The sequence below is a fragment of the Geotrypetes seraphini genome, chromosome 11, assembly GCF_902459505.1.
Source record: "Geotrypetes seraphini chromosome 11, aGeoSer1.1, whole genome shotgun sequence".
NCBI lineage: Eukaryota > Metazoa > Chordata > Amphibia > Gymnophiona > Dermophiidae > Geotrypetes > Geotrypetes seraphini.
This window is the reverse complement of record NC_047094.1, coordinates 61,572,157-61,585,914: the sequence shown is the minus strand read 5'-3', so window position 1 is coordinate 61,585,914 and position 13,758 is coordinate 61,572,157. Positions and strand designations below refer to the sequence as shown.

The following is a 13,758-nucleotide window of genomic DNA, read 5'->3' as shown; positions in this document are numbered from 1 at the left end:
CTGGGCTCAAATCCAACAGCAGCTCCCTGTGACCCTAAGCAAGTCATTTAACCCTCCCCTGCCCCGGGTACAAAAAAACATCTTAGATTATGAGCCCACTAGGGACAGAGAAAGTACTTGCATATAAGGTGTACAGTGCTGCGTACATCTAGTAGCACTATAGAAATAAGCTGTTGTAGTAGTATAGAATACTGCGGATGCATGCCAGGATTTACACGTGGTTTCAGTTGGTGACCAAAAAGCACAGTTACTTACCGTAACAGGTGTTATCCAGGGACAGCAGGCAGATATTCTCACATGTGGGTGACGTCATCCACGGAGCCCCAGCGCGGACAGCTTTTCAAGCAAACTTGATTGAAGTTTCAAGTTTGCACACTGCACCACGCATGTGTGTGCCTTCCTGATCCACTAGAGGGCGCATACCCTCCTCATGGTCCTCAGTTCAGATAGCTAGCAAAGAAGCCAACCTCGGGGAGGCGGGCGGGTTGTGAGAATATCTGCCTGCTGTCCCTGGATAACACCTGTTACGGTAAGTAACTGTGCTTTATCCCAGGACAAGCAGGCAGCATATTCTCACATGTGGGTGACCTCCAAGCTAACCAAAAAGGGACGGAGGGAAGTTGGCAATACAAGAAAACAGATTACGCAAAACCGACTGGCCAAACCGGCCGTCGCTCCTGGACAGAGTATCCAGGCAGTAGTGGGAGGTGAAAGTATGAACCGAAGACCAAGTGGCAGCCTTGCAAATCTCCTCGATAGGCGTCGACCTGAGGAAAGCTACAGAAGCCGCCATCGCTCGGACTTTATGTCCCGTGACTCGACATTGCAGCGCGAGACCAGCCTGAGCGTAGCAAAAGGAAAAACAAGCAGCCAACCAGTTGGACAAGGTGCGCTTGGAAACTGGGCGTCCCAACCAATTAGGGTCGAAGGACAAAAAGAATTGAGGAACCGTCCAAGGAGACTGAGTGCGTTGAAGACAAAAAGCCAACGCCCTCTGACAGTCAATTGTGTGAAGCGCCACCTCGCTAGGAGGCGAGTGGGGCTTCGGAAAAAAGACCGGAAGAACAATGGAAAGATCGAAAGGAAAGTCCGAAACCACCCTGGACAAGAACTGGGGTTGAGTACGCAGGACCACCGTGTCATGATGAAATACAGGAAAAGACGGGTCCGCAACCAGAGCTTGCAGCTCACTGACTCTGCGAGCAGACGTGAGAGCAACCAGGAAACCCACCTGCCAGGTGAAGTAATTCAAAAGAGCTTCATCAATGGAATCAAATGGAGGTATCACCAATTGAGCCAGGAACACACAAAGATCCCAAACCACCGGAGGGATGTACAATGAAGAAATCCCTCATAAAACGGGAAACCATCTGGTGGACGGAGAGCAGCGTCCCATTTAGCGGCCGAAGAAAGGCAGCAAAAGCACAGAGGTGGACTCGAATAGATGTAGATTTGAGACCAGACCGAGACAAGTGCAACAGAAAATCCAGCACTGAAGGCAAGGAGGCAGAGAGCGAATCCATGCGGTGCTCAGCACACCACTCAGCAAATCAGGACCATATCTGGGAAAAGCATTGCCGAGTGGAGATCTTTGGAGAGGCCTCGAGAACACCCCCACCGACTGAGAGAAACAGAAGGAGGGAGGCACGTTGCGAGGAACCAAGCTGATAAGTGTAGAGACTGCAGATTGGAATGCAACAGAAACCGCAACACTGAGACAGCGGAGACGGGAACATAGGTAGAAGCTGAGTCTCCCTGACACGCTGGAGGAGCAGGGAGAACCATGGCCGCCAGGGCCACAGAGGAGCCATCAAGATCCTGGTGGCGCAGACCGACAGGAGGTGTATCAAAGACCCGAGAATCAGAGTAAAGGGAGGGAACGCATAGAGGAACCTGCCCATTCCATCGAGAAGGCAAGCATCCTCCTCGATGCGAACCCAGGAGAACATCCTCGAGCAATATCGAGGCAACCAGTGAGTGAGGGGCGAAGCGAACAGAACTACCTGTTGGGTTCCCCACCGAACAACCACATGCCGCAGAGTCCGAGAATGGAGCAACCATTCATGCGGTCGAAAAGGGCGACTCAACATGTCCAACAGACAATGCTGCACGCCCTGGAAAAACACCGCCCGAAGAAAGAAGCAGTGGTGTAACGTCCCCTGCCAATGACGAAGGGCTTCCCTGCAAAGTAACAGGGAACCTGTACACCCTGGCTTGGTCACAGAAATAACGCCACCGAGATGTCGGGACGCACCAGGACCCCGCAATCTTGCAACCCATAACGAAAATCCACCACGGCATTGTAAATGGCCCGGAGCTCCATCAGATTGATGCGGCTGCGACAGTCTGCACCCGACCAAGGACCCTGAGTCCGAAGGCCGTCGAGGTGCACCCCTAAGCCCATGCCGAGGAGTCCATCGGCAGAACCTTCTGATGCGGGGATACGAAGTGGTGGCCCACCAACGAAACGAGCGTGTCCAGGAGGGAGGCACCACAATGTGCTGGGAAGCGGGATCCCGATCCTGCCATCACTGAGATGCTCGGGTCCAGCGGGGAACACGAAGATGAAACCAGACGAACAGCGGGACATCACCGTGGAGACCCCTGATCCAAAAAGGATCAGCAACAGCTCAGCCGAGGCCGAAGACCGCTGAGACACCAGCTGACTCAAGCGCCGACAGGCAGCCTGCCGAGGCAGAGGCAGAAAAGACCGGAGGCGGACCGAGGACAGAGGGGCCACCTTCCGGCATAAACAAACAAGGGCCTCCCCCTGAGGCCGAGACAAGAAGGAGCGCAGACAAACTGGGTCCAGGTCCGCCCCGACGGACTCCCGAGACCGGGGTGGGCAGAGTCTGACCCACTCCCGTACTAGAAACTAGTGCAGGTCACGAAGGGCCAGGACCAGACGCAGAAGGGAGGATGGGAATGCCCAACCGACAGAAGAGAGGCAATACTCCCGGTGCGTAGACACAGAGACACCCCTCCCGAAGGGAGGGGAGGAATCCCCAGAAGGGGAGCAGCCCAGAGGCTATGCGAGAATAGTCAAAAGGACGGCCAGGAGTCGCCGAAGCCGGCGGCTGAACCCAACCCGGCGCTGCTGCAGCTATTGCGGCTGCTGCGAAGGAGGCCGAGATAACACAAGAAAGGTATCCAGAGGGCCCCTCCGGAGAAGGAGACCAACCCACCAAGGCAGACGGGATTTAGCTGGAGGCATCCCGAGGGGCGAAGGACCGGTCGCGGTCTGAGAGGCGGTTAGTGGCCACCGCAAGAGAGGCCTGAAGAAGCGCAGAACTCACGCAAGTAAAAGCGGCGAGACGACCCCGGAGGTTCGGATCCTCAGCCACACTCTGCGCCAAGCGAGATGACGCATGGCGGGAGCAATAGAGCCGGAGCAGGGAGAGAGTCTCCTCCAGGAAACCAAACTCCGCACTACAAGATTCCGTCACGGCTGCCCGGAATGAACCGAAGAGAAAACGGGGAAGCCTCTCAAACCGGAGCTGGAGACGCCGAGGCGCAAACCCGCAGTCGACGCCGAGGCCCAATACCTCAGCCGCTGCCGAGGTAAAACGGCCCAAGTGACGTCAAGGCACAAAGCTTCCGTCGACGGCACGAAGCCTCGGCAACGACGAGGCACCGAGCTCCAGCCGACGATGAGGCCCTCAGCCTCAGTCGACGTCGAGGCACAAGCCTCAGGCGACGTCAAAGCACCAGCGTCAAATGACGCGGAGCACACGGCCGCAGCCGACGTTGAAGGTACAAAGACACACAGCCTCAGTCGACATCGAGACCCCAAGCCCCAGTCGACATTGAGTCAGAAAATCAAAGCACAAAGCCTTAGACGACGTCGAGGCACCCAGCCACATACTACGTCGAGGCACAAGGCCTCAGGCGGTGGTGAGGCACCAAGCCGCAGTCGACGTCGAGGCACAAAGCCTCAGTCGAGGCACCAGGCCCCAGTCGACGTCGAGGCACGAAACCTTCGTCGACGTCGAGGTACGAAGCCTCCGTTGAGGCACGAAGCCTCAGTCGACGTCGAGGCACGAAGCCTCCGTCGACGTCGAGGCACGAAACCTCCGTCGACGTCGAGGCCCGAAACCTCCGTCGACGTCGAGGCACGAAACCTCCGTCGACGTCGAGGCACGAAACCTCCGTCGACGTCGAGGCACGAAACCTCCGTCGACGTACGAAGCCTCCGTCGAGGCACGAAGCCTCCGTCGAGGCACGAAGCCTCCGTCGAGGCACGAAACCTTCGTCGACGTCGAGGTACGAAGCCTCCGTTGAGGCACGAAGCCTCCGTCGACGTCGAGGCACGAAACCTCCGTCGACGTCGAGGCACAAAACCTCCGTCGACGTCGAGGCACGAAGCCTCCGTCGACGTACGAAGCCTCCGTCGAGGCACGAAGCCTCCGTCGGGGCACGAAGCCTCCGTCGGGGCACCAAGCCTCCGTCGGGGCACCAAGCCTCCGTCGAGGCACGCAGCCTCCGTCGGGGCACCAAGCCTCCGTCGAGGCACGCAGCCTCCGTTGAGGCACGCAGCCTCCGTCGAGGCACGCAGCCTCAGTCGACGCCGAGGCACGAAGCCTCAGTCGACGTCGAGGCACGAAACCCCCGTCGACGTCGAGGCACACAGCCTCCGTCGAGGCACGAAGCCTCCGTCGAGGCACCAAACCTCCGTCGAGGCACCAAACCTCCGTCGAGGCACCAAGCCTCCGTCGAGGCACCAAGCCTCAGTCGACGTCGAGGCACACAGCCTCCGTCGAGGCACGAAGCCTCCGTCGAGGCACCAAACCTCCGTCGAGGCACCAAGCCTCCGTCGAGGCACCAAGCCTCAGTCGACGGCGAGGCACGAAGCCTCCGTCGAGGCACGAAGCCTCCGTCGAGGCACGAAGCCTCCGTCGAGGCACGAAACCCCCGTCGACGTCGAGGCACACAGCCCCCGTCGAGGCACGAAGCCTCCGTCGAGGCACCAAACCTCCGTCGAGGCACCAAGCCTCCGTCGAGGCACCAAGCCTCAGTCGACGTCGAGGCACGAAGCCTCAGTCGACGTCGAGGGACGAAGCTCCAGTCGACGTCGAGGCACGAAGCTCCAGTCGACGTCGAGGCACATCGAGTTTCAGAAGTCGGCACCGTACCAATGAAACTGGTAATAAAGGTGCAGCAGTGCACTCCATAAGGGCAACCTCGATATGAGTATTCCCATGAAAGGAGGCACGCTTTGAAGGTCTCGTAGAGGCGGGCACGATCGCACTCGATGCCTGGAATGCCTGAGACTCAGCCGGTGGCGTTACCGAGGTAACGCACCTAGAAGAAAGAAAGAAAGAAAAACTTACCGGGGATCGAAGCTGCACAGTCCGATTCCAACGAAGGAAAGAGGGTCCCGGCCATTCTGCTCACACGAGGTGAGCCCAGAGAGAGGCCAGGGAAGAAGAAAATACAGCTGCAGGCAAATGAGGCCTAGCCGCATGGCTGAGGCCCAAGAAGGGCCTGCCGGAGGAAAAACACAATAAAAAGTCCTCTTTTTTTTTTTTTTTTTTTTTTGAAACAAAGAAATACACGATCAATTAACAAACGCACAGCGACTCCCTAACAAAATAAAGAAGCCGCGGTGCCAGAAAGGCACTTAGAAGAACGCAGAGAAGAGAGACAAGGTCTTTCTGGCTCAGCGGAAAACTAAGAACTGAGGACCATGAGGAGGGTATGCGCCCTCTAGTGGATCAGGAAGGCACACACATGCGTGGTGCAGTGTGCAAACTTGAAACTTCAATCAAGTTTGCTTGAAAAGCTGTCCGCGCTGGGGCTCCGTGGATGACGTCACCCACATGTGAGAATATGCTGCCTGCTTGTCCTGGGATAACTATTCTATAAAGGGTGCCCTTTATAGAATTTCACAGGGTACCAATTTTTTTCAGTGCCCATATCTGGGCATCATTAACTGAATTTGGCCTTCAAAGTCTAGGTCTAATTTAGCTAGAAGTGATCATAATTTTAAAAAATGTTGACCACAGCTGGCTGATATTAATCCTTAATATCCTTCTATAACATTTCTCAGAAGTCAAGTACATCTACCCTTCAGTTCCATTCTCCTCTAAGGAAGTCTGAAAAAAGTTGCTGGACCTGTATTTTTACATTACTCTTATTTGCCATGGGATTTAAATGAACTGTGTGTTAGTGCTGCCTGATTCAGGGAAAGATTTTTCAATTCGATTCAGACTATTAAATCGATTTTTCAATTCGATTTTCCCACCTAATCAGGCATTTTTTTCACACGTCTTGGCGGGTTTATTTGTTGTTTTTCATCCACTTCACCCCCCTTTGCCCTTTCCAACCCCATACTGGCCCTGTGGTGTAAACAAAACAAAAAAAAAAGACTTTTCTTCTCTCTCTTTTAAGTCCTCCCCTCCCATCCCCTGAGCACTAGCTTTCCTCCCTTCCCACTGATTCCCTTTGTAGCAGCTTTCGATCCCTCCCTCCCTCCCATTCCCTTGTGCAGTAGTTTTTTATCCTCTCCCTCCCATTCCCCTGTGCAGCAGCGGCAGCAGCATTCTGAACAGGCTGCTTTGCGGCCTGCCCCGCTAGAGCTTTCCTCTGCCACATCACTGCTTTAGGAGGTCTCGGAGGTATGTAGGGAGGTGGGGGGATGCTGGTCCCTGAATCGCTGAGTTCGACTTTCTCGTACAACAAATCGTTTCATTGAAGTGAATCGGTGAATCGGGCAGCACTACTGTGTGTCAATGTGCAAATCTTGTTTTAACATAAGGCATCATTAGCATCACTATTATGTCTCTATGCTACTTCTCTATCTATTTTTAGGACAACAGACAACTCTTGCTTTATTTTAATGTTTGACCATTTTCAAGCAGATCCATTCAAAAGAAATGAACACCATACCACTGAATAAAATGGATAAATGGTTCTGCAAAGTAGGTTGTCCTACATCTTTCATATATGCATTCAACTAAGCAGTAAATCAACTTGAGCAATATGTTCCTCGTGGGCAGAGTGAGGCTGTAAAAGGGCACAAGGGAGAGAAGGGTGCAAATACTTCCATTAAGTTGTCTCTTCTATGATGGCCATGGCGCAACAATAGGTGGAGAAGGATAACTAAGGGCATGTCTCACAGGGTTCAATTTAGTTTTGGGACACTCCAACTCATGAGAGTGTAGTGCTATGGAAGTCATTTTATAAGCATTTATGAAGGATCTTAAAAATGTTTCTGCATTTTAATTTTTTTAACACTATTTATTAAATATTTCAAAAGAAAGTTACATCACTTTTCCACATAATCACCCTGTTTTGCGATACATTTTTCCCATGACATTCTACAACATGCTCTCTTACCACTTCTCACACTCCAACCATTTCCAACAAAAATATGACAGTGCAGAAACTTTTTGAAGAAACCTCATATATGAGGAAATGCTGTAGCATACAACTATAAAGGGGATGTGCACAAAAGGCAGATTAGGGAGCTTTCTCTTTTCCCAGTCCAGCTATTTGGAATTCATTCTTAAATGGTTTTCATGGTGATTACTCTTATTAAACTTTTCTTAAGATGATTAGATCGATCTTAATTCAGCAGTATTGCTCTTTTGAGGACACTTATGATCTAAGCTGTAGACTTATTTTTATTTGTTAGACTAAGGGCTCCTTTTATCAAGCCGCGCTAGCGGGGTTAGTGCATGACATTTCATCACACGCTAACCCCTGCAGCAGGCTAAAAAACTAACGCCTGCTCAATGCAGGCATTAGCGGCTAGCGCAGCAGGCAGTTTAACGTGCGTTAAACCCCTACCGCAGCTTGATAAAAGGACCCCTAATATGTTTTTGTATTCGTCTTTTACTGATGTAATATTTTTCTCTCCAAATTTGTTTATACTGTAAACCACTCATACTTAGTTGTCAATAGCAGTATATCAAATTAATAAATCCAATCCAATGACTTGCAGTTGCACATGCAAGTTATAAAATACTATCATACTTAAAACTATTATCAGCTTTAGACTTGGCATAAATGTTAATGTCTAAAGTTAGCACATGCATGACAACTTACACTCTATTCTATAGCTGCAATTTTACATTCAACTGCAGTTATAAAATTGGAGTTTAGCACTCATTTTTCAGTTTCTTGAATCTGCCCTATAATGTTTGGTCTGAAATCCCTGCATTTTCTTCACTAACTATAATATGAGGGGAGGGGAAATATATGAGGAAAATTACTGATGCGCTTTTCTGCTCGTATTAACTACAGCCACAAAACACCAGGCGAGTTTCCCTTCTGTGTTCCTCTAGCCCAGCTCGTGTCGTCAGCAAACCCCAAACATTCCAAGGTGTTATTACTGTAGAACAGGTGGGAATATTTCCCAAAAATGCCACCGTGACGGCAGAGGTACCAGGTCACACGCATTCGGCTGCCCTCACATGCCGAGCAACCAAAACGCGCATTCGGGATCACTCTCCCCTCCACGTAGGTCTATCATAATTTCTTCTACTCTGCCCGGTCCAGCACGCCTCTCCCTCAAACCCATCCTATCCCATCAAACCCATACCTGAAGTCGCCCACCACCAGTCGCGCAACGTTCCTTTTCAGATAACCCGTCTCTTCTCTCTCTGATGCGTTCCGCCTTTCCGGAAACAGGAAGTGGTGTCAGAGGAAAGCATGCTACTGGAGAAAAAAAGTTGTGGGAACTGTGGTGGACGGTGAAATACAACATAGAGAGAGCTGCAAGGAAACAAAGGGCTTCTTTTATCAATCCGCGCTAGCGATTTAACGCTCGGAATACCGCGCGCTAAACCGCCGGCCACCCGCTACCACCTCCCTTGAGCAGGCGGTAGTTTTTAGGCCAGCGCGGCTTAACGCGTGATGAAACGTCGCGCGCGTTAACCCCCGCTAGCGCGGCTTGATAAAAAGAGCCCAAAGTTTGCGGGGATAATATGGGGGGGGGGGGTGCTTTTTTTAATTCTCGCCGGTTCAAAATGAGGCGATGTTAAAGGCAGACGGGGGGGGGGGGGGGGGGGAGGCAGCAATATAAGTAGAGCACGAAATTAAGTTTCTATGAAACTAAGCCAGCTAAACAAAAGGTCTACCATGTATGCTTGAGTATGAGTACTGACAAAGTTGTCACTTATATGGATCATTATTTTGGACTTTTAAAAGATCTTGTGAATTACTCCACCTAAGCATTGAATATATTTTTCAAGCTTTGCACACCCTCAAGAGTTGGACTCGTTTTTACTAAATACTATGCTATGATTTGAAAGAATAACTCTTGTTCCAAGAGAGGGTTACCTCCCTCTCTTTAGAGTTACAAGTCTCTGAGCAGCGTTACAGTGTTTATGAGCCCTTCTCTTGGAGGTTTAATTGACCCGAGTCAGTTTTCTCAATTGCACTTATATGGATTAAGCTAATTCAATAAAAAAGTGTTACTTTATTCCTTTTCCTTGTTTTTTTATTTATTAACCCGTTTTTGAATAACAGGCAATAACACCTCCCCAGCGGCAGCCGGCGCGCTGAATACAATACTCTGCTTTGCTCCGACGCTCTTCAAGCAGCACCAAGCTCAATTGTAAACAGATAAGCGAGAATCAGGGGATCTGTCTTTTACCCGACCACCTTCTCTGACGCAACTTCCTGTTTCCGGCAAGGCGGGACATATTAGTGGAGAGGGGTTGTATTAGCGGGGACGGAGCACCGGCGAAGGAAGGCTGCAGATCTGGTGGTGACAGCCTTGGGTATGAGTTTGATGGTAGGTTGGGATTGAAGGAGAGGTTTTGGTTAGCGGAGAGGGGAGGCGTGCTGGACCGGTGACAGTGGAAGAAAGAGGGAGCGATGGCAGACCAGGGGAGAATAGACCACTGGTCCCCGAATGTATGTCAAGAGAGATATTGTCTTATGAGAGAAGCCGGAATATAAAGTGACCTCGACCAATACTCTGCACAGCAAATATTGTTATGCAGAATCTTCGTATAAAAAATATTGTGCAGTATAAATGAAAAAAGTTAGAACAGGGAAGAACAGCATGAAGCTCGGAGATAAAGAACACACTTTAAAAAGGGGAGAATTGAATTTTGATGGTTGGCAGCCATTTTTTTCTGTTCTAATTAACTTGGCTTTCTATATTCCTTGGTGTATTATCAATTTGCTTGCCATTCTAATATAAAAACTGGGGGGGGGGAGGAGGCTTACTTTTTTTGTTCTTTGGAGTAGTTAACGACCCTTATCTAAGCACACCTGGTGCAAGGAAATAAGAAAGGAGGTCACGTTTTCTGTTTAGTTTTAACTAGCAGCTTAATTCCTGTTTGTTTATGAAAACTTTTAGTTCTGTCTGGTAAATTGTAAGTTAAATGTGTAGGTCAAATCAGGTGCAAGCAGTGATGTAACTTTATTCAGTTTTAGCAGGTACCTTTCTATTGACAGTTCAAGACAAAATTGTAATAATGAAAAAAAGGTAAACGACAGGTACAACAGAATAGGATATGGTATTTGTAAAGGTACAATATGGACTGTGCTAAGTGGGTAACTGAGCAAAGGATCAGTAATTTCTGTGATGATAACTGTGGGGCTGGAGAAATGTATTCATTAAAACTATTTTTCTTGTCTGCTTTCCCAAATTCTTGTATAATGTATCATGGTTCTGATTATTAAAGGCTTTCCTTACAGACATGGGATGGGAGAAACCTTTTAAACTGGGTGCTTCCTTTTCTCTTGATGGTCTTTGGTAGGTTTGTTTAGTCTGTGCTATTTTTTTCCCCCCAGATGTTTGGTTTCTTGCATGTTGGTAACATGACTTAGGCAAGCATTTATTACTTTAGCCCCAGTTGTACTAGTTCACCAGCTGTGTACTTGTCAACTTATTTCCAGTACAGTGTGACACTTTTCATTTAAAGAAAACATATATATGTAGTTTGTATTACTATTTTAGTGTTAAGCACTTGAGTAGATTTATACACCATTATCTAACAAAGGCTAGAAGACAGAAAATACATTTTTAACAAACATTTATAAAAACCCCAACAGATATAAATTTCATGACCATCGAGGCCTCTTTCTGCTGATAGATAATGTCCTGTACTGTTTTGTGTGTTGAGTTGACTACAAATGCATTTAACTAACCACATCTAAGCTGCAGTTGGTAAACTACAGTAATTTTTGTTTCTGTTGCATTGGGTGCCTACCAAATGCTAGAGCTAGCAAATTCTCAGTGAGTAATTTGTGTATTTCTATTAGGCTGGCTTCTTATCATTCAAGGAAGTATGCTTCATAGTACAGTAAATCATTATATCAATGCTATTTCAACATTCTGATCACTCAGTGCTAGTATAAAGCAAATCAGCTTGAATCAGGAGTTCTAAACTTACTGTAATATGCTACATCAGCTGTTTGTGCTTGTGTGTATGTACATACACAATTTTGCACTGTTTGTGATAGCGGTCAAAATGTCTTTTTTTTTGTCTAGGCTAAATATAATTCTATGGGAGAGACATTCCAACTATACATGTCCTTTCTACTATATTTTGAAAACAAAAAGTATAAGTTTTTAAATTCAGTCATTTTAATTTTTAGAGAGAACACATAAGAATTGCCGCTGCTGGTTCGGACAAGTGGTCCATCGTGCCCAGCAGTCCGCTCCCGCGGCAGCCCTTAGGTCAAAGACCAGTGCACTAACTGAGGCTAGTCTTACCTGCGCAAATTCTGGTTCAGGAGGAACTTAGTCTAACTTTGTCTTGAATCCCTGGAGGGTGTTTTCCCCTATAACAGCCTCCGGAAGAGCGTTCCAGTTTTCCACCACTCTTTGGGTGAAGAAGAACTTCCTTACGTTTGTACAGAATCTATCCCCTTTTTAACTTTAGAGAGTGCCCTCTCGTTCTCTCTACCTTGGAGAGGGTGAACAACCTGTCTTTATCTACTAAGTCTATTCTCTTCATTATCTTGAGTGTTTCGATCATGTCCCCTCTCAATCTCCTCTTTTCAAGGGAGAAGAGGCCCAGTTCCTCTAATCTCTTACTGTACGGCAGCTCCTCCAGCCCTTTAACCATTTAGTCGCTCTTCTCTGGACCCTTTCGAGTAGTACAGTGTCCTTCATGTACGGCAACCAGTGTTGGATGCAGTATTCCAGGTGGGGGTGTATCTGAGAATCTCGGAGAGAGCGAGACCAGGCCTTGAGCATGCGCAAATGCTCAAGGCCCAGTCCAGCCCAGCACAGGCAAGAGGGAGGATCTCTGACGCACCGCCCAGCCCAGAAGAGGGAGGATCTTCGGGCACCGGCATGTCCTATGCGTTGGTGTTGGTGCCGGTGCCCAATCGGGGTAAGGGATTTTGTTTCGGTGCTCGGTGGGGATGTAGAATTGCGGGGGAGCGACGTGAGCAGGGATGAGGATGCCGGTTCGCAGGGGGGATGCCGGATCGCGGGAGAGGGGTATGGTGCAGCATTGGTGGCCTCGGGGTTGGGGGAGGAGGTGGAACGGATCAAAGTGAGTTTCTCTTACTTCCTATAGGGAAACTCGCTTTGATTTATGAGCAATTTGGTTTACGAGCATACTTCTGAAACGAATTATACTCATAAACGAAGGTTCCACTGTATATCCATTTTCTTACATTAGAGCACTTCATAGTTTTTTATGTAACATATCTGTTCATACGTTAGTATCTTTGTTTTTTTCTTCTCAACTTTGTAGATTCTTTTCCATTAGTTACGTTATGGGCTTTTTACTGGTTCTTTTCAACTCTGCACTCTTGGCACGCAGAGTGTGCTGACATCATTTCTGATGTCACCACGTTTCCCATCACTTTCGTTTTTAAAGCTCCTGACTTGAGCGCACAAGCGATTTTCTTCCTTCACTTCAAAATCGATTTGGGCACTGACTGTATTCCCAATTCATTCTGGTTTTTGTTTGTTTTCCCAATGGTGCATTTCGAAAGCGTCAGCGTCAGGTATTTTTAGTCTTGCTTTCTCTGTATTGGCTTTTCTGGTTTTTCAAGCATTTCTCCCCCTTCATTTCAGCTCTTGCTTCACCTTATAGTTTTCTGTTTTTATTTTGTAATCACTTAGGGGTCCTTTTACTAAGGAGCGCTAGCCGTTTTAGCATGCACTAAACAGTATTGCGCCCTTTATAAGTCTATGGACACGTTAGCTTTTAGCGCTCACTAAAACGGCTAACCAGGGCTGTGGAGTCGGTAGATAAATGTTCCGACTCCGACTCCAACTCCAGGTACCCGAAATTGACTCCGACTCCACAGCACTGGTTAATTTTCAGATCGTTAAAATGGAATGTCAAGTTGAGAGAAATGAGCATTTTCGACACCACCTTCTTTTTGCTTTTAATCAAGGTTCTAAGGCCGCAGAAGCTGCTCGCAACATTTGTGCTGTGTATATAGTGGGTGCTATAGCTGAAAGAATCGCTTGTGATTGGTATGCCAAGTTAAAAAATGGAGTCGGTAAATAAATGTTCCGACTCCTCAGTTTTTTGTACTTCTGACTCCGACTCCAGGTACCCAAAATTTCCTCCGACTCCTCGACTCCGACTCCACAGCCCTGCGGCTAACACAGCCTTAGTAAAAGGACCCCTTAGTATGGCAGCACTTTCTATTTGTGCTTTGGTTCACCTCCTGTGTTCGCTCCAACATTTTAAATCCTGTTTTTTCACTCTTTTGCAATCCTTCTTAAGCTTTTTATGGGTTTATTTAAAGATATTGCATTTGGCTCAATGTTCTTAAGCTCTGCACAACTTTTTCCCTGGTCTTTGGTCTGTGTTTTTAAAGGTG

General features: G+C 48.5%; 2 protein-coding genes across 5 annotated transcripts in view; one reads left to right on the top strand and one right to left on the bottom strand.

Annotated features, from left to right (window-relative positions):
- CDKL4 (cyclin dependent kinase like 4) overlaps positions 1-8,808 on the bottom strand; it is a 175,270-nt gene extending 166,462 nt beyond the window's left edge. For 2 of the 4 annotated variants that reach the window (XM_033915106.1, XM_033915107.1), the window contains exon 1: positions 8,546-8,801. The gene's annotated coding sequence lies outside the window, so the exon portion shown is untranslated. Of the gene's footprint in view, positions 1-8,545 lie in introns of all 4 variants that reach the window. The other 2 variants (XM_033915109.1, XM_033915108.1) reach the window with 2 other exon arrangements.
- A 646-nt stretch (positions 8,809-9,454) lies between these two features.
- Positions 9,455-13,758, top strand: part of NAA60 (N-alpha-acetyltransferase 60, NatF catalytic subunit) — a 224,393-nt gene continuing 220,089 nt past the window's right edge. The window contains 1 exon segment of the mRNA XM_033915110.1: positions 9,455-9,742. The gene's annotated coding sequence lies outside the window, so the exon portion shown is untranslated.